The following is a 26,570-nucleotide window of genomic DNA, read 5'->3' as shown; positions in this document are numbered from 1 at the left end:
CATAGTGCTGCTCTTAATGAAGCTACTTCCTGGGGAAAGCACCCCCAGCCCTCCAGATGGAACAAGTAAACAACCAGCACTGCAGATGGAGACATCGCTCTTAGAGTATTGTGAAACCTAGCTCTTGGACTGAGGTCTTCAGCCTGGAGTTGCCCTTTCCCTGGCTCTGGACACAGGGCCACTGATGCTCCTCCCTGCAGCACAGTGCTTGCTTTGCCTACGGGATTCATCATGGGCAGCCGTGGTGGAAGCCGTGGTCCAGAAAAGAAGCCTTCAACGACACCAACAGTTTCAACAAAGCAATGTGTGAGTGTGGTCTTTGCTTCAGAAGATTATACTTCCCTAGGTATTTCAGGCACCTCTCTCAGCAGAGCCACCATGCTCAGGACGTAAGCAGTACATAGGACAGAAGCTGCTGTTCTTGATCTCCTTGTGGAAAGATGTTGTATTATCGTGAGGCAATGCCAAGTACCATGAAGCCACCATGCCTTTTAAAACAATTCTGTTGTAAGCCTCAAACCTGTCAGAAAAATACAACTGAGCAGACTTTTTAAAACCAAGGGATCAGCCAGCCAAAGCTCACACAGGAATCAAAACAATGACTTAGAGCAGTTACAAAGTTAAATATGAGTTGTTTTCAAATCTGTTGCAGGAGCACCAGTGCCAGAGGTACCAATTTTGCAGGAAGAACAGTGAGGTAAAACTTTAAAGATCAAGCCCTGAAGAGCTTTCTGTGTGTTTATGTGCACTGCACTCATTCTGCTTCAAGGCTATAGGAAAATTATTTCTGGAATGTGGCAAATGGCATAATACATGTTACAGATCCCACTCTTAGTCAGCTGCAAAGCTTGTGCTGCCTTTGGGGGAGAGGGATTAGAGGCAACTTTTTATTGTTCAAGAATTTTTAGGACAGATAAAAAACTCAGCTGCAATTACAAACCAAGCAAGACTATACTAATTTTTCTATCACCTTCTGGACTCACAGCTGTGCATCTGCCAATTAGAGCTGGTTGGAAAATTTCCAGCAAATCAAAATATTTTTGGAAACCTCTCCACAGCTCGTAGGGTCCAAGATGCTAGGGCTCTTGAAATGCCTTAGATTTGACAGACTTCAGCAAGTTCAAAGGTGAATTTCTGGGAGCAAAGAAGGAGCTGCACAGCCCTTAACCGCTGGGCAGATGCATCTGCAGGGATCCACAGGGATGTTTCCATTTCGGCTGAGGAATGAGGAGCCCACTCAGGGGTAAACTCTTCTGGAAAAAAATGGTTTGAATGAGATTGGTGTATGGACTGGCTTCAAGAGGGGAATGAATGGACACAGATCCCAGGTGGAGGTAGGTGCTTTCTTTCATTAGAGAATAGATGTTTGCTGGACCTTAAGCGTGCAGCTGGTTGATTTCTGCTGTCTCCTGCCCCTTCTGCTGGTTCCTGGGATGCTCATGCTTGGGCACCTGGCTCCTCACAGGCATTACAGAGGGAAGCCAAACCCTAAGGTCAGAGCTATGCAAACAGCACCCAAAGTGCTGCTGGTCATGTTGTCTTTGGTTTTGGAGACTGTGCTGCTTGCAGCCTAGACCTACACCCCAAGGGCTCCTGCCTGGAACCCAGGTTTCCATGGGAGGAAAACTGCCTGCCCCTCTTGATGAGCCTCTGGCTGTGGGTCCCCACCTCTCACATAGACATTGCTAAAACCTTCTGTATCTCCCACACTTTTTTTCCCCTTTCATTTTTTTTTTTTTTCAATGCAAGTGCAAAAGCCCAAAATTACTAACGTTCCTTCCAAGGCAATGACCACAAAACAGAGAATCAAAGCCACAGAAATGCTTTCTTTTAAAAATTACTCACTTTTCATCAGACTTTGCTTATACCAAGGTGACAAGGCCAAACCCACTGATGGTTCAGCTATGTGGCCTGAGAAATGCAATGGCATTAACAAAGTCTACATCTACAGATGTATAGCGACACTTTTCATCTTTGTTAAAATACCACATTGCTACTCCATTCCTAGGCTGTCAGCATCCCTTCTCGCTGGCCCTTCTGCCTGTCCCACTGTAAATTAGGCACATGTTGCCAAGCTCCATACAGCTATATGAGCTAAATATTCACCCCAGAATGTCTCCGAGATGTGTGGAGAAATGCTTCTTTGCTCTTCCTTTTCCAGAAGGCTAGCTGAGTCTCTCTATTGTGCAAGTCACTTTTTTCTTTCATTAATAACACTATATTTCATCTCACTGAGCGACAGTTGTAGGCAGCTTCCCAACACTTGTACTCTTAAAAAGGGAAAACAATGCAAAGAGAGGATGTCCCCGGAGGCAGACCATGCCATGTCCCAGCTGCTCACACATGCAAGACAGATTTTTTGAGCACAACAGTCAGTCAGGATGTAGGCTGCTCCTCTTTGCCTTGCAAGCATTTGGAAACTCAGCTTCCACTGCTGCAAAGGTATTACTGGTTTTGAGCACTGGCATTTAAGGACTGGGTTTTTGCCTGGATGAGTATACCAACAGTCAGTGGTATGACACGCTCAGAGGTGTGAGGCATGTCCATGCCTTTGTGGGGTAATATGGCTTGAAGAGAGGATGGTTTCTTTCGTCCTGTCCTGACTGGAGTTGGACAGCCTCTGGCTGATGAACAGGGACCAGTGAAGAAAGTGAGCAAGGTCTGGCCAGCAATTTGTTGTTCTGATTTGGGCAGTTTAGCAAAAAAACTCAGTAGGCTAGTAGAAAACTAAGCAGTTAGGTACTTGCTCAACATCTGTGTCTTCAGAGTATCCTCTGTTTGAAATGGATGACGTTTCAGAACATATAGCTTGCACAACAGCTGGCAAAGGCAGCACTCAGGCTATTTGCAATAGCTGCAAGACACGAACAAAAATAATGACAGCCACAAAAACCAGAAAGACCTTAAATTCTGCAGGTAAGTAGAGGTCACCAGGGTCTGTGTGGTGCCAGATGCATCCCGTGGGAGCCAGAAACCAAGCAGGGAGAGGCAGGAAAGGCGTGAGATGCTTGGCACAGCAGTTCAGCTCTGCCCTGGGGATGTGCCAGTGCTGAGCATCCAGAATCAGAGCAGTTGCACAGTGGGTCCTTTGGCTCTGGCGTGAACATATGTCTGATGCTGTCTATGTTTTCAGTGTCATCCTTCTCACTAACAGGCAGGAAATTTTGGAGATATTGGCTCTTCCAGAGGCTTGTAATGAAGGAGATATTTCTCCTTCATGGAGGAAGTCTTTATAAAGCAACAACCAGAGTAAATGCCTACAGTTGTAAGCATTTCAAAAACATGCTGCAAAAAATATGAATTACACCGTGAATATGGAGCAGTTTGGATGAAAATATGTCTTTGTCATTGAATAATTTATATCAGCCGTTATATCTACAAGAGGAAGCCCTAACATACTGAAAGATGTTGCCCGTAGAGTATATACAATAACCAAAGGGTGGATTTGTGTTTACAGCAACAGACTAAGATTCAGGAGGAAAGGTTCAGCTGCTGACCTTTCTGCAGGCTTCCTTTATGCCTCTTTCTCTACCTGTGCAATAGGGAAGCAGTACCCAGGTGGATGTAGGGGTAGGTGTAGCCTTACAACTTATTGTAAGATTTAATTTGAAGTTCTGGTGAAACAAGCATTTATCAGAATCCCAGTGATAAAACCTGTCCAAATAGCACACGGATGATAAAATGATAGGAACAGCATTTTTGCAAAAGTAGAAATCATGTTCTGTAAGCAAAAGAGAGTTGATCAATAGATGTTATGTCATTATTTCAATGTGGTGAAAACAGAGGTGCTGTTTATCACAGAAAAAGGATGTCAGAACCCTTTCATTTGTGGAATGTTTATTCTTTTATTTAGTGATTAAATTATTAAATTATAGAAGAAAAAAAAAAAAAGATTGGAAAGGATGTCTGGATGTCATCTGGTCCAAACCCAGGCTGAAAGCCAAGCTGACTTCAAAATGAGATGGAGGTTGCCCAAGGCCTTGTTTCGTCCAGCTTTGAGCATCTCCAAGTAAGGGGATTCCGTAGCCTCTCTGGATGACCTCTTCTGGTGCTCAGCTACACCCATGAGAAGAATCCTTAGCCTTCCTTCTTTCAAGACACAGGTAAGACAAGACCTATTTCCTGATTTCCAGCAAAGCCCAGGTGTAAGTTGGACACTTCACTCTTCAGGCATTTTAAAATGCAGGTAGCTGTACACGTGCCTGGAGACAGACTTTTACTTTCTAGAGCTTGGCATGCTGTCATGTTGAGCAATTCCTGGAAAAGCTGGGAGCAGTCTTTCTGCTCATTTTTCAAAAATGTGATGATTTTTTTCTTTCTGATTGTGTTGGTGGTTTTTTGTTTGTTTGCTGTTGTTGTTTTCCCAATGATAATTCAATTGTAATTAGCCGCTTGGTTTGATTTGTTTGTTTGTTTGTTTATTGGTTTGTTTTTACTATGACATTTGGTCAGAAAATTTACCTGATTTTGCTTAAACATTGGCAATAGGAAAAAATCACTTTCACTGTAACATAAGACAAATTGTAGTCCTGTTACTCTGATGGTTGTAGGCCTGTGGATAAATTCTTCAAGTAGGAAGAACTATGAAGTGTAAGACAGTGGAGATCATATATAACAACCATTATAGAGTGGGTAGGGTAAGAGTAGAAGTAATACTAGTTTACTAGTTTTGAGTAGTTGCTACTGGCATTTTGGATCAACCTAGCTTTAGCAGGCTGAAGAGAAATTACAGGATCAAAAAATAATCAGGGATAAAAGACACAAATGAAATGAGACCTTTTATGAGCAAAACTTTAGCAGAATGGGTGTGATTGGTAAGTATCCAATAAAGATATTTTTTATCTTTTTTCAAGTAAGTGCAGATGGGTATGATCATATCCAAATTCCTTCCTGTAATTAAGATATTTCATATTATTATATTATTGGTGAATATGGTAAAAGAGTGTTCTGGTCCCTTGATCATGCTCCTTTGTACTAGAATCACTCTTATCTGTCTTGTAGTTTTCATCAGCCTTTCAAGGAGAGCTTTTGTGATGTGGTATAAGGATGGTCAGAATCTGAGATGTAGTGATTGTTTTTTTTTTTTTTTTTTTTTTTTTTTTTGTTTGTTTGTTTTTTTGTTTTTTGTGTTGTGCCCTCCCTCTCCCGCCCATTCAAAAGGGAACAGCGTACACTATCTCTTTAAGGTCTACAGATATAAACTCACTTTATCTTAAATACCAAGTAATCCCAGTAATTTGTTGACAAACTGCATCAATTCCTATTTCTGAGGGCATCAGTCATTAGCAAGTTTCTGGATGCTAGTCAAGTGGCAATGGCATGGGGCAAAATAAAGTTTCTTGTGTCATTTTCATTGGCCTTCAATCACAGGTTGTGAGTGCATTACTTCTGGTCATGAATTTTGTTATGTAAAAGGTTGTCAGATATTTTGGGACTTGATGATGATTTATGTTTTCTGAAAAGCATAGAGCTTTTAGACAGCTTGGTTGTTTGGGGCTAGAGGAGCTAATGGAGCAGAGAAGACACAGATTTGGGGAAAAAGCTGTGAGAGATATGGTCTGCATATGAAGAGGACAAGCTACTGGCACAAGAATTATAAAATTATGGATAGCTATATAAAATACCAGATGTGGAGAAGTGGGATGCCAAAAAAGCCAACAAGATCTCGGTGGGAAGCTTTTGGCATGTCGACATTAATGATCGAGCAAGACACCATGAGAAAGGAGAATTTTTTCCAGGAATAAAAAAAACAGGGATGTGGTTGCTGAAAGCAAGAATTCCAGGAGAGGGAAGGGGGAGAGAATATGTCAGATAAAGATGTACAATGCAATTCTGGAAAGCTTAAGCCTTAAAACATTTGAGTGAGGGTGTTCCAGTTTAGAAGTCATTGTGTTAAGGATAATACCCCAATCAAGAGAATTCTGAATAAATGGGAAGTAATTGTGTTGTCTCACGGCACACTCCAATACTATTGTCATAACACAGCAGAGTATCTTTGGTCAAGAAACTGGGTCAGGAAGTCACTTGTGAGGACGTGGTGTGCTGAACTTAGAGGGGGGATACATTTATCAGCCATTAGCAGGAAATTGTGGTAGCTCTTGTATTTTACAGGCAGCTACATATAGGCATAGCTAGAATAAGCAGAATGTCTTCTACGAGTAGCAAGCCACTAAAGGGATATATTGGCTTATTTGTAATTCTCCCTAATGAAATACCATAGGGATATTTTTGCTGGGATAACATTGGCCCCATTGCACTCCGAAACGCTGCTTCTCTTTGGAATAAGAGTCCAGTTATTATTGGGTATGTTTCTAATGTATTTAAGCCAGTCACTCTTCCCACACTCAAATATCGCAGCTCAACATTTTTGGTAATAGCCAGTCAGATGTGTTATAATTATGAATCAGACATTGGTTTTAAGGCTTGCAGACCTTTCTCATAAAGCTTTAATTTCCCCAACCATTTGCAATATTCATACATCTATCACTTTCACAAGGTATCTGGACAGGGTACCACCAACTACCAGGGCTGTGCCAGTCACAATGCAGTGCTATGTCTGTGAACTGTAGCTTATTAAACCCTAAGTAGTACTTGACAAGTCACTGGCACATGATCCAAGTCTTTCCTATTTGTCAGGGGTACAAGCGGTTTGTGGTCAGTCAAAAGTTTAAATGGCTCTCTGGAAGAGCATTTTTATACATTTTTTACATGCTTCTTTTACAATGAGACACTCCTCAGTCTGCAGAGAGTGATTTATATCATCAGCAAATGTCCGGGAGCAGTATGTAGCAGTCCCACCAGTCTGACCTGGTTGCAATAATTCAGTAATCTTCAGCACAGTTATACATGTGGCTATGAGTGGTTACGGAAAGGGAGCATGGGTGTGCTTCAGGTAGGGCTTCCTTTCTGTTGAAAACATATTCTTGTATTATGTTCAAATATCAGGTACTTTCATTTTCCAGGAGTTCATTCCAAGGGTATATTATTGCCATCCATAACCCAGCATTGATTTCACTTTGACATAGATTCAGGAGTTTGCATTAATTTATTACTTTCTTATGCCAATTTACCTTTTCTCACTCTGTCCTTATGCTTAGTTTTTTTATGCATGCTGTCTCAATAGTTCAACTCCTTTTGATGTAGCCTCATGTTTATTGCATTTTAGACCTGAATACCAAGTGTCTCTCGAAATCTAGACAGGCTTTTATCATGCTTCTCTTCTTAATGGAAATATCCCAGGACTTTGTCTATACAAGCAACTATCCCTTTCCAGGTGCTGCAGTAGCCTTGTCATTTCCTTTGGAATATATTGGGTGCAGTAGTGATGCCAAAAGGAAGTCTGCGGAAAGATCACCATCCAAAAGGCATAATAAAAGTAGTTAACTTGGCGCCATCTGGGTGTAGAAGAATATGCCAAAAACCATTTGCGGCATCTAAAAGGGGAAAAAACTCGGGCATTCATCTTGGAAAGATGTCGTCCACTGTGGATAGGATGGTGCTTCTCTCAAGCACTTTGTTTAGTTGATTTAGGTCAAAATATATGCTGACTCGTCTGTTTTCACTAAGGCCTTATAACTACTGGTAAACACCGTTCAGCGGTTTGGCTATTTCTTCTGTAACACTGACAGCCTGGGACTGTCTGCTCCTGCTCTTTGCCTAGGAAGTGCTGAACTGAACTTGTTGTGACTCTCTAGGCACTGTCAGTAACTGCGTTACATTGTGTCTTTGGGAGGTGAGCTTAATGGTCCTGTTTCCTCCAGCGCTTTTGTATTGTTTTCTTTTGGCTGATACAGAAATGCCATTGCTGTGTCTTATTGAACAGTTAGTTTTTGAGCCCCTGGAAAGAAACACAGTGCTCTGAATGTCCTGTAACATTGCAGATTACTACAGCTCTTACTGGCACTTATGTTCACCCATGAGTTCAAGTGACCCAGTCCCTCATTATTTGATTTTAACCAGTTCTTTCCCATGTCTCATTTCTAAATGCTATCACTGTGCTTCCCCTCAGGGACTTTCTTCTTGTTTCTCCATTGCCTTCAGACACTGAAGACTGCTTTCTACATATTTATTGTCCTATTCCAATCTCTAAAAGTCTGAGAGGACATTAATCAGCTTTTACTGCCTAATCTACTTCCCTTCACTCCCGCTGTAGCAGACATCACCGGTGCTGGTCTCAAGGTCTCTGTTGACCGAAGCTCGCCTGTATCCCCCTAGGATGTCCTTCTTCTCGTAGAAGTCTGTCCCACCATAGCAGAAAATGGAGGCTCAGGGGCCTTTCAGACTGACAGAGGGACACAGTAGGTGTGATGTTGATTGTGTATTTTCAGCTCTGTCAGATGGTAGCTGACCAGGGCACAAGGTCCTCAAATATGTGTAATATGTGTACATTTTCTCATCATTTTCCCTGGTAAAGAATTAATTCATGTTGCAAAGAATTACTCTAAAATTCCTCCCTTTCCCTCCTGTATTCCTGCTCCATCAACTCATCTGCAATCTTTTTGAGGAGGGTGTAGAGCAACCTCTGTAGCCAGGTGACTCTGTGCATGCACAGGCTCTTCATTCTTTGTCCCAGCTGAGCAGGCGAGAACATTTAAACAACCACAACCAGAGAAGGGCCATGACTGGGAAATTTACCCTGCACAGGAAGGTGAGCAAATTGTCAGTGTGCACGCTTTTGGCTGAAACTTCACAGCCAATAGGACAGCCAAAAGCCAAGAGCTTTCATAGCCAAAATGTGGCGTTTTTCAAAAGTGAGAGTTGATACTGCTTGCCCAGAGCAAGGGGTTTGGTTTTAAGAAATCATCACACTCCTTTAAAAACATCAGGCCTCACTCTCATTTACAGACATATAGAATTGAAAATCATTCTTGAAAATGTTAACTTAAACTGCTGCTGTTATACAAAAGATGTGACAAATTCATTTGACCCTTGGAACTGAAATTTTCTTAAATCTCCAAGTCACAGATTTACATCCTGCACACTTCATATACTCTGTTAAGCACTTTCAGCTGGACATGTCAATGAGTAAGGAAAGTAAGACTTGAACCTATTTATGCACATCTATGTTGCTACCCATATCCATGATTACAAATTACATGGGCCAGTATATACAAGTATATTATTGTTAATTCTGCCTGTGTGAGCCTGCAAACTAAGATGCTACTGTAGGCAAGTAGAAAATGTAAGCACAAGAGATAAAGGAATTTCATTCCAAGAGATGCACATAGGAAACAAAGGAAAACTAGGAAATCTTAGCTAACAAGCACTGAGATCTTTTCCTTCTCCTCCTTCCTTCGTTACTTAAATGTGAGAAAAAGAAACAAGAAAAAGGTTTTAGTGACCTCTTTCCATTCCCGAAACTCATGCCTCTCAGTAGATCACGGGGCTCTGTACACCACAATAAGCTACTCTGAAAGCAGTGTGCTGTAAGTAATTTAATATAAAAGCTGATTTAAAGGAAGTGCATACTTTTCATGTTTTATACCTTTCCAAAAACATCAGTCATTCATTTGTAACTATTTGCCTGCTCTGCACAATTAAAATTGCAAATGAAATGAATGGAAAGGAATAAAGTATCCTTTCCCTTTCCCTTTCCCTTTCCCTTTCCCTTTCCCTTTCCCTTTCCCTTTCCCTTCCCTTTCCCTTTCCCTTTCCCTTTCCCTCCCTCTCTCATTCTTTCTTTCTCTCCCTTTCTCTCCTTCTGTGTTTCCTGTGAATGTAAGTCATGTCACTCTTATTATGCTATCAGCTGAATCTGTGCATGTGAACACAGAGCTCAATGCTTAGACAACATGCAGTTACTTGATACACAATTAAATTTAACTGTCCAAATCCTATAAAATACATGGCTGTTAGACGCATAGCCAGAGGGTGACTTGGGTTGTCATTTGAGGATATTGCCCAGGTATCTCTACCTGCACTGATTCTTTTCACGGAAATGGCACATGCAAAGGGCTTCCCTTCGCTGGAAATCCCTTGGTGCTCTCTCCTTCAGGACGTGGGGCTCTGAGTGCCTCTGAGACAAGGGACTGGCTAAAAAAAAAAGACCATTGGACACCATGGAATATGCTTTTATCTTTACTGAACTACTGAGTGTTAAAAGTCTTTAAATATGTGGTAGACCCTCTTGGTAGAGCCTAGCTGTGTAGTGAATTTTCACATCACCAAAATGCAGTGTGTTGCTCTCAGAAACCCTCTGGGGATAGGAGATGGGATTAGTTTGCTCTCTGATCCCCTCTGATTGATATTTATGATTCAAATGAGGGGTGCTTTTAAAGGAAGGCTCTCAGATCACATTTGGTCACAGTGACGGTTAATCTTAGTATTGATAGTTGTCTAGGCATTTGTATTTGCCATCTGTTTTTCTCTTTAGCACTAATATTAAAGTTTTGAGGGGTCACTGATTCTGGCACGCATGCTTTTTCACTTGATTATGTCTCTGATGTACGGGTTAATAAATGTTTCTAAATCCTAAAACATTTTAAAGAGGTACAGGTAGGTTCAGATATTTATCTGGAGGTATTGGAACAATAAGAGAATAACCAGTAAATCCTTTTTTCTCATTACGGTTTTCCAGTTAGTGCCTGGCTTTGCAGGAAGCATCGTCTAGTCCTCACCCCTAGAGAGGAGCAGTGCCGGTGTCGGTCCCGTGCAGTTTGAGGTTTTCACCAAGAGGTGGTGCTAACAATTACCACATTCAAAACGAAATGCTTGTAAAATCTCTATAATCTATTTGCGACCTAAATTAAAGGTTTTATGTGGGCATGTGCACTTATGTAGTAGTATGATGTCCTTGTATTTATGAGCTGTGTAATTGTACGTTTAGTCCTTTTTAAGCGTAGGAAAGCCACACTATAATGTGTAATTATAACCTTGGTAAGTATAACACCATTAAAGTCAGAATAAGTGGAGTGCGCAGCAGAGCGGTGATAGGGTGATGACAGAGTGACATGCTATAACCAGTACAGTATAATAAGAAGAATCTTGTTGTTCCTGCTATTAAATGCACTGCTCTCTGTACCAGCTAAGTTTCAGTTCCCCAGGAGGAGGGAAAAGATGCTAAGCCTCAGAAAAGCGCTGGCCATGTCTGTATGGGCAGCATGTGCTGGACGTTCACTCAGATGCTGGCATGAACCAGAAGCATCAGGGTGCCGGAGGGGGCAGAGCCTCAGGAGGTCCCTGCAGCCCTGAGGACAGCTGCAATGACCAGCAGCACCATGGGGGGATCTTGCTGCGGTGCTTACCTTGGGGTCCTGCTCCAAAACGAGCCCTCCTCTCTGCGCCAAGCACCCTGCCTTGCCTCGGTGGGCAGGAGGATGTGCCAGCTGGAGGGAGAGAAGCTTTACCCAAGGGAACCCAAACTTTGCCTGACTTCTTCAATATCACTGCCGGCAGCAGATCCCAGGCTCACCTCTGTCCTGTGGAGCTTCCACTTGTCCGGTACCAGTGGGAAGCTGGTTGCTGAGTGAGAAGTGAGTACCAATTAGCATCACTGAGGAAAGTAATAATCTCAGTGTGGGTATGTGGCATAAACTGCACTGTAAATTGAAATAAACCCTCAAAAAAACAAAACAAAACAAAAAAACTGGCAGAGAGCTCTGGACAGCCTTTTACCAATTAAATCCCACCTTGCAAGCGCTTTTATGTAGGATCAGAGAAGAAACCTTTAAAAAGGTCCTTATGGCATTTCTGATGGAGACAAGTCCCAGGGCTGGTTTGGGGTAGCTGGTCCAGTGGTTCTGTTGTTGCTTTGGCAGGAGCACATCACTAATCTGAAAGCTGTTGACAGTTTTCTCAATGATGCTTTTTTTCCATGTTTGTGTTTTGTATTTTCTGGCTGAGTTAGCCCATATCCTGTAAACTTTCTTATTGTGCTTCGTACTCATTGCAATGACATCTACTGTGGAAGGGAGAGAGAAAGCTTATTAACCACAGGCTTGCCTCCTGCTGACTGCAGTCAGAGATGGCCTGTGACAGCACTTCCAGCAGATGTTTCTGCTTTATAGATCAATGGAAACTTTACACAGATATTTCCCTCTTCAGTCCAAAAGCAAATGCCAGCAAGTCTGAGATCCAGTAACTTTGTTCTGGACACCAAGAGTTTTATTTGCTTTATTATACTTTTTATACACACACAAACTAGCTACCAGAAAGTTGTCTTTAACATTGTTTTTAATGGCATCTCTGGCAGAAATGAAGCTGCTGTCCACTTCTGGAGAGCAGCCTGGCTGCCTCTGCCCGCACATGGAGCGTCAGTGGAGACTGGAGCCCAGCAGAGATGGGCACACGCAAGTCGCAAACCATCAGCCCTCATCCCAGGGTGGTATTTTCTGGTTCTGAGTCTCCACGGACTCTGTGGTACAGATCTGTATTTCAACGGGTAAAAGAGAAATGTGCTATTATATCCAAACAAAGGGGGAAAAATGCATCTTTCTTTCTCCAGATTATCTTCTGGCTTTGTCTAGAGGGGTCTGACTGGAGAAGAAGGGAGATGGGGAGGAAGGGAAAGGGAAGGGCTAACATCTGTGCCCCTCACTGTGCACACAGATGGGAGCACACGACCCCTGTCTCAGCACAGCACTGCTTTTTGATGATGCTTTTTGATGTAGCAAATGTCTGTAGGAAACTGGAAATTCAGAGACATCCTTCAGTGGTAGAAACCTTTACATCAACTGTCCTGTCAAACAAAAGCTAAGTTAGTAGGAGGTTTTTTTTTTGTTTTGTTTTTGTTTTTGTTTTTGTAGCAGCAAGTAACAAAAAAAAGGTTTCCATGGACTGACTCCCATAAAGAAGCTGGACTCTTCCTTCAATTAGGTCAGGCCAGATAGGCCAGATCTGGAGCTACAGGTCCTTTATTGTTTAGAGATCTGCATATTTGGTGGGATATCTGCATGAGGAAATGTCTGTGCTCTCTCTGGGCATCATCTATTCTCAAAGGACGTCTCTCTTTTGAATGTATTGCTGCTTTCCACCTTTGGGAGGATGATGAGAAGCAAGTGAACCCCAGAAGTACAAGTCCTGACTTGGCAGCAAGCAAGGTTTCCTATAATTCAGTTGGCATTCCTGTGCTGGTCAGAAAGCCTGTGAGGCCATGAAGTTTGGGAGAGGCTGATTTCTTTCAATGCCTGGCTTTTAAATGCCTGCTATTGTGTCAAGCAGTAGTCAGTCCAACTAGGTCATGCCAGAGACTTGTATAAGAACAGTTCCCTACCTTGTCCTTTCCCAGCTAAGCTTCATTATAGTAATGACATTGAGGTTAGCACTGAGATTAGAAAGGATACGAAATGCTTATAAATTGCTTGTTAATTGAAGTAACCACAATCATCCAATTTACTTCTGTGGTGCCATGTCCTTAGATGGCTTCTCCTGTCTTCAGCGAGCAGCCCCATGGCACTGGGCAGTAGAAAAAACACTCATTTCTGGCTGGTTTGTGTTGTGGGGAGCTCTGATTCAGGCTGCTGTGGATGTCCTTGCTGGTCAGAAATACTGTGGTCACACTCCTCATCTTCCCTTGTGCCTGGGGCTTGGATGAGATGCTGGTTCTTCTATATTCATGTCCAGACAGAACGATTGTTTCACACGCCTGCTGACCCACCTCTGTTTTCCTGCATGGACAGGGACACACAGCATTACTTCCAGGACATGGGAGCAGCTCTCAGGATGCCCCACTGTGTTTTATACTTGGCTTCTCCCTAAATATTTCTTCATGCACCAGCAAGTCCCTGATGCTTCTGTGATCACTTTCTAATTGCAGAGGCATTCTCAGTTTCTCATTTCTTTTCAATAAGATGTCTGCAGCTGACAACCCATATGCCCCTCTTGGTATTCTGTAACGTAGAAGTACTAAATGCAGATCTGATTATCCCTCTGCCTCCTTTTTTCAATAGGTGCTTTATTGTGTTGACAGTATCACTCACTGCCCATTGCGTTGGTGTAAAAGGGGCCTGCAGCTGTGTGTCCGGGGCTTCACTGCAACGTGTTTAAAACTCCAGATCACCTGTGCTCTTACATTAAGTGTGCCACACTTGGTGCACCTAGAGCTCAGATGAGTCCCTTGTTTAGTGGTGCTGTCCCCTGCTAAGGCTCTCTCTTAAGAATAAAAAAGGTCACCTGTTCCCAGGGCAAGTTTGTCAAGCTCTTTTAGCAGAGGCAGTAGGTGGCAAAATGTCCTTTCCAGCCATGACGAGCCACCAGTAGGTGAAGACATGAAACCTTTGACACTCAAATACCATAGGCAAAAACCTCATTCACTATTGCGACACACTTTTGTTAGCATCTGTGAGACATAAACTAGTGCTCTTGGGATGACCTCACCATCAAGAAAAAGTCCAAGGGCTTCTCAGTTTTTTACTCACTGTCTTGGTACCTCTGGGCTGAACTTCTCCAATCCTTTGATTAACTACCTCAGACCCCTTAGTGAGACCAGCGCCTTATGGTCTTATCTGCACAGACACACTTTCAAGTCTAGTAGATGGATTAAGCACGAGTGTACTTTCCCTGTTCTACATTTTGAGGGATATTTGTCCTTTCATACCCATCTGTGCTGGAGTAACCAGGGTGATGTTAGGCTTAGTCTTGGTATCTCTCTACTCATTTCGCTGTGTTCATTTTAATCCTAGTCATGTTATTTCTATTATACAGAATGTGTATTTTTATTTGTTCAGCTTTAGGCCAACACTGTTTTTTGTTGTCGTTGTTGTTTGTTTGTTTGTTTTTCAGTCTTCTGCACAGCCATACTATTTTCCTTCTGATCAACACTTCAGTTACACCATCAAAAATGTAATGCATTGATTCAAATCATCAATGCCATCAGAATTCCAATCCCCACAAGTAAGAGGTGTCTTCTCCTTTGTCAAATGAGCGCAGATGTGTGCTCCATTTGTGCAGTAGTGCCCGCCAAAGCCTTGTATCAAGCACAGGAAAGAATTTGGCATCCACCACCTCTCCAGAGGCTTCTCCCCTCAGAGGGGAAAATTCCGCTTTCCCATATTACGTTCTTTCAATAATGTACGTAAATGAGGCTATTTAAGGTTTCACTGTTTTTTTGTTCTTTTCTTTTTAATTTTTATTTTTCCCTTCTGCAAAGCCTATGCACTCACAGTTTCTTCATCTTTCTCTCCGTTTCCTTGCTTCTCCTTCCTTCATTTGGTAAGACCTGCGTTTTAGCCATTAACACCCTGTTTCCTGTGGTTTTCCTCGTAATGTTAGTATTACTCTTTCTAGCACTCGTCTAGTCCTTGAACAGTCCAAGGCGAGCTTGTGATGGATGTGGCTGCTTTTTCCAAATGCCAGCTGTCTGCTCGGTTTCTGTTAAATGCCACAGCAGGGGTATCTGCATATGCAGTTTCTCCTGGATTCAGGCTCTGAGAAACCCTCTGAGCTGAACCTCTTCAGATGGGGTCTGGGGATTTCTGGGTGGCCAGAACATCATCAGCTTCAGTCCTGGTATCTGCTGGGATCCCCAGGCATCCTTCTCCAGGACTCCAGTCCCAACCCCACAGCTCAGCAGCAGCTCAGCCCCCTGAAAATGTAAGGGGCATTTGCCAAAGGGGCAGAGCTAGCTTCAGGGTTTCAGTGGGACAGGTTGCCCTGACACGTGCTGATGCTTGAGTGCTCTGTTCATCTCCCGCGAGTGCCCTGGGTGCCTGCCTGTGAGGCTGGCCTTGGGGTTGAATCTGGGGTTGAAAAAATGAGTTAGTTTCTGCATCTGTTCTTGGGCTAACTCTGCAGTGGAGCAAATGTTTAGTGCTGTCATAAAAAGGTCCTGCTATCACTCAGCCACTGTTGATACCATTGAGAAGTAGTCCTGACTAAGTTTTTGGCTAAATGGCAGTCATAGCTGTTAGCTTCCCACACTTACCTTTTTTTTTTTTAGCCAGCTAGGGAATGAGCACTTCTGGATTATTAAATGCTGCAGTGGCACCTCTCTGGTTATTCACTCATGTAACAGGCACAAAGCAGAGATGATGAAGGCTGCACTCACAAGCTTCTCTCAACCACGTGTCGGCATCTCATCCCATGCTGTTCTTGCTGTGGCACTGATCTTGTGGCTCCAGTGGGCATTAGAGAAAAGAGGCGAGAGGAGACCTTGGTCTGCCATGCTGCTTGGTGGCTCTTCTGGTAGCTAGGCCCTGAAATAGGCAAGCCTCAGCCTCTCAGTGTTCAGCAGTTGATCAGAGATGTTCACCAATGTGAGGAAGACAGGGACCTGGGAACCTGGAGAGGTGAGACAAATACCGGAAAATGGACAGAGAGGCAAGACTGACTTTGAGAGAGGACGCTGGGGCTCTGTGCTGCTAAATTGGCTGTATCTAGAAGGGAAAGAGAGGGACAGACAAATCCACATCTCAAATAAAACTACGGATTTCAGTACAGGACCAAACACTTTTGACCAGAATTGTGCTCCTGCCTCTGTCACTGGCCACTGTTTGTCTCTGGATAGGAGGTCCCCTTTTGCCGTGCCTCTGCTGCCTCACCTGTAAAATGAAGATATCAGTCCTAATCCTCGTTATAAAGCACTCTGAGACTCACTGGTAAAGGAGCTGCGGAACTGCAGAGCTAAGTGGACTGAAATGGCTGTGTTATCTTTGCTGAAGTTTAGAGCTTCTCAAAAGCCTGAGCTAACCGAAGCAGTAGTTAGACAACAGGAGAAATAACTGGGTCAGGAGCTATATTTATGAACAACGGCAGGGTCATATTACTCACTGTGAATAATTTATCTGACAAAGACATATAGTTTGCATAATTTTCTTAAAACAATGTACTGTAAATATTGCAGTCTGCTGAATAATTTGGGAGATGAGTCAATGGGATTTGGTTAAGGTCCAACAACTTTTTGAATTATGGAATTCCTTATTCCCAGATACTTGAACAGCACCATCTGCAATGCGAGTAGGTTCCCACTCACTCCAACTGGAAGTTCCCTTTGTGAAGTGGATTAAGAACTGGCTCAATGGGGTTGGCAGAAATCTGGCCCTTCAGGGATCATGGGCTACTTGGCTGCTGTTGCAGACAGTGCCCCACCAGGTCTTGCTTGTTGCAGTAAAGCTTGTTTTGAAGAATGGAGGCTTGTGGTAAAACCTTGCCTTTTGCTCTAGATAGCTAAGTGGCTCTTGGACTGGCCTTTTTTTTGTGACACTGAAGCTCAAATATTACACAGTGGCATTTGCTTACATGAACATTTCTGCTCACAATGGACTTTTGTGAACAGCACAACAATTAGCATTCTTAGGGCATTATTCTGAGTTTAACTTAGTACCCTTGAAAACAATCAAATTCTGTGTTTGTTAGTTCAAATCAAATTCTGTGTTTGTTAGTTTGTTAGTGGACCCTCACTGTCTTCTAGCTAAATAAACCTTTGTGGCATAAGTAGTGCTCAATGGTATCTGTTTGAATGAAGAGCCTTCCTAGTTTCTAAATGCTTTTCTTTCATTCAGAGTCAGAAAAAAGCTCCTGTATCTCGTGGGGCTGATGACAGCCACTCCCTTCTGTCAGCTCCTCTCTTTCACCGTCTGGGTTCACAAGGCGAAACGGGTCAGTGCACTGAACGGCCATCTGGTTTCTGTGGGACCTGCTGGAAGTGGATCAGCAGAGTGCAGCCATGCTGAGCCAGCTCTTCTGCTGCACCCCAGGAGGCATAACCTTGCTGAGTGCTGCTGCAAGACACGGCTCTGCATCCTATCTTGCTGCTTTGGAAAGGTCACGTTCCCATGAGAATTACTATATCTTGGCCACCAAAATAGTGCTGGTCTTTCATCATGATCTGATCAGACCCATGCTCTCCTCTGACACAACAGATTAGAGCTGCTCTTTTGCCTCCATGCTTCAGCTGCATGACATGACTCTTAGGTCTTACGGACAGTCCACTAAGCCTTTTCCTTCACATCCATTTTGCTGTTACCATCTTATTTGTCTGCCCTGCTCCCCCAGGCAGCAGGAGAGGCAGAGAGGCCTTGGCTGGCGAAACGAGGCTGAGCAGATATTGCAGGAGGAGGAAGGGTGCAGGAGCAAGGGATGAGGAGAATGCTGAACCTCCAAGGGGAAAGCAAAGCAGTCAGCTGGGAAAGACAGAGAGAGACTGAAAGAAAAAAAAAAAAAAGTAGAAGTTAAACTTAGGACAAAGGGAGGGGGGGAAGCAACTTCTATTTTGCAGAAACAGCTTTTTTAATACAAGTAGAAAAGCTAAATACTGCTTCCTCCCTCTACCCCCCAAAGAATGTCCCACCGGCTATGTGTATGCCCTGGAAAAATCTGCTTCATGGCCCTGCTTCAGTTTTGCTGCTCCAAATTTAGATTTTTCTACTGGCTTTTCCATTTCCAAGGTAAATAACAGGACATGGTGTATTATCAGGCACTTAGAAGTAGAGAGGACAGGACCCATTGGGTATTGTAGGGTGCTTGCACATTTAATGAGCTGCCCCCTCACTTACTCACAGACTCACAGTGAAAATATTGATGCTCACCCCTGCCCTGGGCATGAAATACAGGGTTTTAATTCAGCGCTGAACTGTCTGCCCTTTAGTGAATACTAACTGTGTGCCCAGACAAAAGGAATGCATTTGCTTGGTCAGTAAACGTCTTTTTATGGACGTTAACATAATTCGGTTTCCATTTTCTCTCACCAGGCAGATCTTATTTTGTCAGGACGGGGCTGTCACAGGCAGCACCATTTCGTTCTTCGCCATGCCCAGCACTCTGTGGTATTGAACCGAAGCTCTGCTGCTTGAGGACAAACCCGGACACAGGGCATGAAGAAAGCTCATCTGTGCACGGCTGCTGCCTTCCTGGCACTGGAGCACCCTCAGCAATCTGCTCAGAAAGCTTAGAGCTGACTTTGCATCTTTTGGCCTTGATCTCTGGCTCTAAAGTTAATTGGGATAATTCAGAGTTCACACCCCTATCCCTGAGGGGTTGGTTTAAAAATACATGTAATGTGAGTTTGAAAATTATTTCTTTTGATTGGAAGTATTTGGAAATGTTCCTCTCCACTGGTTTTAAAAGGTGTCATTTTTTTATGAATGCTGAGACGTTGATTAATAAAATTCCGAAAGCATTAACTCAATTGAGCCACCTCCAACTTTTTTTTTCTTATTATGATTCGTGAAAATAAATGCAATAAAAAAAAAATCCCAGCAGCTCTGTTAAACCGTATCCTCAGCAGTCTCCCTCCTGATAGCCCTACCAGATGTTTTACAATGCTAGAGGCAGCGCCGTTTGCTCTTTCCTCCAGGGATGGCCGAGCGAAGCCTTGGCTCAGCACCACAAGCCCTCAGCGTGTGACCCCACATCTCAGACATGCCATAAGCTAGCTGTACGCCAGGAAGGGGCATGGGGTATTTGGTCTCCCCAGCTGTAAAACACCTTGGGGAGGAGCAGGTTTTTGCCCGGCTGCTGCATGTTCCCCTCTTCCAGCCTACCAATGCAGTCAGGGGATGACATAGGAGAGGTGATGCTCAGGTCCTTCTTCCCCATGGTTTGGGGTTGTTGAGTACAGGCTCTGGCTCTCCCCATGTGGGAAGGACCATGTCCACCCGGCACCAGAGCCCACCCGCCCAGAGCCTCTCCCTGGAGGCCGCTCAGTTGCTTCTGGCTACGCTCTTCCCAGGGCCGCAATGAAATATGCCCGTGGAGCAGAGCAGGAGACACTGCAGCCCTTTGTGCTGCTGAGGGGCCGAGAAGCGGGGGAGGCGGAGGTGGGGACCGCTCCGGGTCCCAGCGCGCCGTCCGGGGAAGGATTTATTGCCCTGGCTGTGTTTGGGACACAGACTGCTCGGGATAATCATCCATCCTCCACGTCTGAGTAAGCTGCCACAGGAGATTCATTTGTAAGCTGGCCTACCTTCTTCCTGAGGTTTCTTTCTCCTTTATGCTGCGAAGGCTAATATATTGTTCAAATTAAAGCGGGCCTGGGGACTGAAGACAGAGCTGGTTATTGAGTGGAATGGACTGATGAGGAGTGGGTAATATATTTAAAGACTGTGTAGGAGCCGCTAGGGACAATATAGTCTGATTTATTTGATTTAGTATAATTTATAGTACACTAGACTATGTTGTGATTCTTCGGGATTTTATCAGGAAATTTGCATTCAATATTTAAGGATCTCTGGGCAGAAACACTCTCCTTCTTTTATTATTTTGGCCTTAAAAATAGTATGTACCACAGAAGAATTTATAAGTGTATAAAAGGTTTTAATAAGTTCAGATGGTAAAAAAAGAGCTTGAAAACCAAGATCGGCAAGGGAGGAGGATTTCTGCTTCACCCTTTCCCAAGAGCATGGGTGGACTTCTTTATAGAGGGTATGCTGCCTCTGCATTTATTTTCCTCTTTTTGTCCTGGGGACAGAGTAAGCCTCAGTAGACCCTCCTGTATCTGGAGGCCAGTGGCTCAACTGATGTAAATCAGCAGTCAGTCTTTCTCCTTGTGCCTACTAAAAACTGCAGATCTGGCCTGTTGTACGTCTCCTGAGATGGTCCCTAATTTTAAGGCTAGAAATTTGTTTAGTAGAATAGATGACAGTCCATTTTTTGATGCTCTAAGCATGACTTTTACGTTACAAAAATCTTCTGTTTCATAAGTTAGTCCTCTAATAATTTCATCCTCCTCAGAAACCCTCCCTAAAGGGAGATACCTCAGGTGAAACCGGGATTTCATGAGAGCAGAAGCAGCTTGAGCACAAGATTGGGTCTCTCAGCACAGTATCAGGGAGGCTAAATTTTTTGTCCTACAAGATGAATCCTTTTGCATGCACAAAGCAGGAGAGGGGGGTTGTCCTCTGTCTGCACCATAGTGAAGTACCTCTTGATGCACTGGAGAACACAGCAGATGCCATGTTAACTGTTCGTAGAGGGTTCTCCATCTTAAATCTGTGAAATGTCATGGATCCGGCCGTTCTCTGGACCTTCCCATTATGTGATTGATTTGTAGGTACATTCCATCCTGTTGAGGTTTGCATCCTGTTAAAGCACAGTGGGCTGCAGCCCTTGAGTCCTCAGCCTAATGGTGTTCAGTTGGGAAAGTCTGAATCCCTGGTGATCTGCAAACTGCAACACACTACTTAAAACCTTTGTTGACAGTCAAGCACATAGAGTGTTTAAAGTTTTAATAGGCTTAGAGTTAATTCTGGAGTCCACCAACATCTGTGTACATCCGTAATTTACGAGCACCTCTTGGTTGGTTTAGTAAATTGTACCTAAGAGTGTTTTTGAAACTTTGGCAGCTCCACCTAGAGTTTCATGATTCATCTGTGCTTTTGCCAGCTGCTTCGGTTCTTTTTCTTTCTTTCTTTCTTTCTTTCTTTCTTCCTTTCTTTTTTTCATCACCCCTTTTCCCTGTTGGAAGATGTTCTTAAATACTTAATTCAGGGTTTTGGTTTGGAATGCACTTTGTCACACACGTTTTCTGTGCCAAAACCCTTTACGCACTCTATCAAGGACAACTTTCCACATGCTAATATATTTATTTGTAAAATGGCTTTCAAAGCCAGTGCAGATTCTGAAGTGTGATGGGCTGAGTCTGCTTGTGGGGGAACCCTGCCCATTGCTCACAGCTTGCACCCTGGCTGCGCAGAGCCTGCTGTGTGCAAATAGGCGTCACTCTCCTGCAACCTCTCTTTCCTTTCTTTCCTCACCTTTTGCTCTCCCAGGCCCAAACTGTTGAAAGTTGTGTACTGAAAGATGAGTACAGATTTTTCATAGTGATTTCTGCAGCTGTTTCTCTGTATGTTTGAGTGAGTCTAGTGAAACAGGGCCCAGTCACGTGGAAGGGTCCCAACCTTGCACCCCCAGCTACGAACTTGTGTGTGTGAGTCCATTTCATCACACTCCTCATCTTCTGACCACCTGTCTTCCTGCTGCCCTGATGAGCAGAAGGGACAGTGTCCCCCAGGAGAGGGCTTGGCCGTGAGCACAGGCAGGCCATTTTGAGAAGAAAAGCAATGGGCTGGGAGCTGCAGGTGGAGCTATGAAGGGGAAGGCATGGATGGGCCTACACCTTCAGCGGTGGGTCCCCGAGGTACTACAGGATGCCTGACTTCTGGCCAAGGACATTTGCTTCAGCTGTGAGGGACCTATCAAGAAAATATAGGACAGTTGCCTGAAGGCAGACGAAGAACATGAAGTCTTCCAAAAAACGTCTTTGTGCCTTTGCCCTGGACAGCCCTTAGGAGCTGGGCCGGGAAACACTGGGACCGTTTATTGTAAATAGAGGAGTCAGTGTTTCTTGCGTGTATAAACCTTTTAGTTTCTGGCAGCCCATGTCAAAATAATCCTGTTTTCCTCAAAACACGTGAGTGTTTCTGGGCTCTCAAGAAAGCTTAGGGCCTGACAAACTCAGCGCTTGTCTCTTCAGGCAGCTGGAGGTGGTGGGGGCACAACTGTGACGTTGGCTGCATTAGCAGCTCTCATAACTTTCCTTGTTATTTTTATTGTCTCAGCCTCCAGAGTGCTTTGATTAGGCTGGAATCCTAGCTTTCATATTTATTTATTTTTTTAGAGCAAGTTTCGAGCCCTTGTGACTGTGGAAAAAAGTAGCTTGAAAACATGCAATGTGCTTTGGATGTGCTAAAATCAGAAAGTGAACAAAGAGCCCAGCTGGGGCTGCGGGAATGGTGGGATGTTTTATGTATTTATTTATTTATTTATTAAAAAAAAAAAAAAAAAAACTCTGGATTTATCCTTGCCTTGCAGTACCTCAGCTCTTGTTCTCACCCTTTTATTAGCGGTGTGAGGCAGTGGCACAGCTTGCCTGGGGTGGCACAGCAGGGCAGCAAGCCAAGAATACACTCTAGGTGTCCTCACCACCCACCACAAGGGCATTTCCCAAGAGCTAGACTAGGGCAGGCAGTACTCATGCCGGTACCAGTTTGCAGCATAAGACCAAAAAGCTGGGAAGGGAGTTGTTCACATCTCACAGCAAGCCAGCTTGCTGTCATGTCGTGTTTCTTGGTGTACTGCCCCAGACCTCATAACGCTGCATTTCCAGCATCAGGCCGTACCAGCTGCGATACCTCAAGCCTTGCTGTCAGAATCACACACTTACAAGACTGGGTGCACCACCAATCTTTTACTACTATTTTATTAATGGGAAAAGACTACATCAGGCAGTTAACATGAACCAAGACATTCCTGGCTACGACAAATTAAGGTCTAAGATGTACTCTGCGAAAAAATGTCAGATGCGAGCTATAGAGCTATTAATTGTCAACAGCTTGGGCTGTGTTGACACATGGGTTTGTTTTACATTATTCCTATAGTGAAATAGAGTTGCTGATGCTCTTGTACTTAGGCCGGCTGATTTGTCTCAGGCAGACAGCTCTTCTGCAAAGAAGAGGGGTCTGAAAAAAACAGGGTTCAGACTGAAAGGAGACAGGGTAAGGGCTGGAAAAAGAATGAAATAGAGCTAGTCTCATCTTTAAAAATTTGCTAACTCACAAAGAGTTACTTTGATCAGGTTTATATTTATGTCTGACATGTGGGTGATAGGAAGAACTGGCATGAACTCTGTCAGTAAAAATATCCTATTATTATTATTAATAACTTTGTTAACTCTGGCATCCATAGTATGCCAGGCACCCAAGGAAAGCATGCTGTCTCCCTAAAGAGCTTGTACTAATCCAGACTATTGTAACAATATTTTTTTAATACTGTGTATAAATCATTCTTCTAGCAGTATTTAGTATAGAGGTTTATGCTTCCCCATGCATGTTTTCAAGACAAACAAATTTGGTACAGTGAAAACACTACATGGTTCAATCCAGCTACCTTTAAGGAGTTTCTTCCAGGCAAACCCTTGGAAACTGCAGAAAAACCCTTAACATAAAGTTAACTTTGAAATCTGTCTAAGCATCATTAACTTTAGTGGTCTCAAGTACATGCTTTGCATCAAGCTTGTGCTGAAGTGCTCTTCTGACTGTGGACGGAACTGGACCCATGCAAAGGGTTTTGGTGATATATAGTGTAATATCAGAGAGCTTAAAATCCCCAGGGATTCACTATGGAGGTGGGAATCACATCATCTGTCACCAGGGGCAGCGCTCAGAGTTCTCGTCAGGCAGTGAAGAGATATTTCTCTGAGATGTGAGATCAACAGAACATCCTATTCTACCAGTGTCCAGAGCATCTGCAACAGCAGCATCCATATTTTGACACCTAATTTTTTGTCATTTTCTACCGCAATAGGAAACAACAATAACATTAACAACTGTAGGGCAGGGTTTCCTCTTAAGTGTCTTGATGCTTAAGATTCGGTCTCTTGTTTTCCCTATTCATTCATCACAGAATCCTCTTTACAATCAAAAATGTGGTTTATTTATTTATTTACTGACAAAATGAAGGGAGGTTCTTAGGCCAATGATCATGTAGGAGAAATAAATGTTAAGAGAGCAGATGAAATCATGAGGGGCCAATAGTATGAGATAAATATAAAAAAAAGACCTTAATTAAGCCTGGGTAGAACCAAACCTGTTGTTAAATAAAGGGATATAGTGAAATAAAAACAGCAGCAACAACAAAAAGCAAAATAATAAAAAAAGGTTGTTTTTTTTTTTAATGAATTTATATGAACTAAACAACATTATCATCTAGTCTCCAGGGGAGGATAACTGAAAAAAAGATAATATTGGAATAACTGAAAAAAGATAATAATGCCTAATGAGGTCCTGAGGGGACTATTTAACTAGACTACACAGACAGCTAGATTCAAAAGGGAGCTTTGCCCACATAAAATCTTCAGACTTGTGTCCAGTTTAGTCTTATATGTTTAAGGCCTGCAGCCAGCTCGTGCCTGATCAGTAGGGGCCAAAGCAGCAGATCCCTGATCACACATGACGGATGGCAAAGGTCTATTGTTTCCCCTATGGTTTCCTGCCCCAGAATTACTCCCTAGGTCTGGACCTTTTGTAAGCCTACAGAGATCAGAGGCAGAAAGGCTTCATAACACAGAGAGACATCTGAGTTAATGTTTTTTGCCATTTTTTAAGGGAAGCATCACTGGTTTGGAGGTAGGATGCGATCAGAAAACCCCTCCCTGCCCCTTCTTCCACTTTTCCCCTCTATCCCACCTCTCACTGCAGGACTTTTTCTATATTTCCCTGAAGTTCCAGGCCTCATACCTTTAATTTTTCAGACTAAGTTTGAATGGGCTTTGACAGTTCAATACAGGGAGAACAGGGAGAAATGCACTGATCCTTAGGAAACGAGCTATGCTGTGCTGGAAGTTACTGAGAAACTACGTACAAAAGCCAAGCCACAGCAGAGAGTCTCTTTAGGGTTTTTGAATGACTATTATTTTTCTGGCTGATGCTTGTGAAATAAGTCAGGTTGGCACAAGCAGTTCAGTGAAGACTTTTCTGGACATGTGAAAGCCCTGAGAGCAGAAAGGCTGTTGCAAGACTGTGGGTAGTGCATGTGGGTAAATAAACATTTTTTCCCCCTCAAATCTGACTGTTTTTATGTAAGTATGCGCAGCCTTTTAATTATAGGTAAGACCACTTGGAGGGAATAGATACACAATAGCAACTGCATTCATTTCTTGTGAGTCTCTCTAGAGGCAGCAGACTTCAACACTTGAAGGTCTAGAATCCCAAACTGGTTACACTATGAGCACTCTGTTTTTATTGTTGTTTCTAAGAAATCCCAGTGAAAGTCACCTCATTTTTCTTTTTATAATACGTTAAAAATAAAAAAATATATTATCAAATCTAGTATAAAAAGGAAATCTACCAAACATTTGTCAACCATAGCTTGAAGAGACTCTTTAGAGTATTTTAACTTGTGTGACCTGAAGAGGAGTGTGATGCATGTCCTCAGAAAGTTCTTTTTGTAAAATTATTTAGCAAACAAGAAAGAAGAATGGTGTATTTAGAAGCACTAAATGAAAAGACTGAGAACTGGAAACCAATAAGAAAGGAGCAAATATTAGGCAGCCAAATGACTGTGGCTTGATATATCTTGTCTCAGCTTTTCTTTCATTTTCCCCAAAAGAAGTTGGCAATGACAATAGAAAGACTGTGAACCATGTAACAATATGATGTACTTGTGCCAAAATGTAAATACAAAAGAAATGTTCTAAAATACCATGTATCAAATTATCTGCAAGAAGCAGAAAAAATGAATTATATGTTCATTTCTTTGGAAACAGAGAAAGATTATATGCAGAGCTAAGGGGTTTATCTTCAGATAGGTACAAATTCCTCATTAAAAATTTGATCCTGATTAGAGAGGACCAAAGAATACCTTGATGATGATTTGAAGGATGTGGTGAGTTATGCATTTCATCATGACCCTAGTAAACAGAATAAAAGCAAAGCAAAACAAAAATTTAAAAAACAAAAACAGAAAAAAGCAACAACAAAACAGACTCGGAATGGGCCTCACACATCTCATTTTTATCAACTAACAATATGAATAAGGGTGTATTGACCTTTTAATTAATTTCAAGTTCTGTAAATGGGAGTCTTTTAGGATCTATATAGTAGGTTACATGCAATATAACATTTTTATAAGGCTCTCAGATATGGGTCTTAATGCAATGGGTTCCAACCCACTCAGGATTGTAGCTCTGTGTTAACCCTGGA

The 26,570-nt window shown here is 43.0% G+C and overlaps 1 long non-coding RNA gene across 1 annotated transcript; it reads left to right on the top strand.

The window, feature by feature from the left end:
* The first annotated feature begins 8 nt into the window (after window positions 1–8).
* LOC121068963 lies at window positions 9–19,060 on the top strand. The gene is made up of 3 exons (XR_005819168.1): window positions 9–1,334; window positions 3,854–4,103; window positions 18,624–19,060. It is a non-coding gene; the product is annotated as an uncharacterized LOC121068963 (long non-coding RNA).
* The last annotated feature ends 7,510 nt before the right edge of the window (window positions 19,061–26,570 follow it).

The sequence above is a fragment of the Cygnus olor genome, chromosome 4 (assembly GCF_009769625.2).
Source record: "Cygnus olor isolate bCygOlo1 chromosome 4, bCygOlo1.pri.v2, whole genome shotgun sequence".
Classification (NCBI taxonomy): Eukaryota; Metazoa; Chordata; class Aves; order Anseriformes; family Anatidae; genus Cygnus; species Cygnus olor.
Note: the sequence above shows the minus strand (reverse complement) of the source record. Positions and strands in the feature narration are given on the sequence as shown.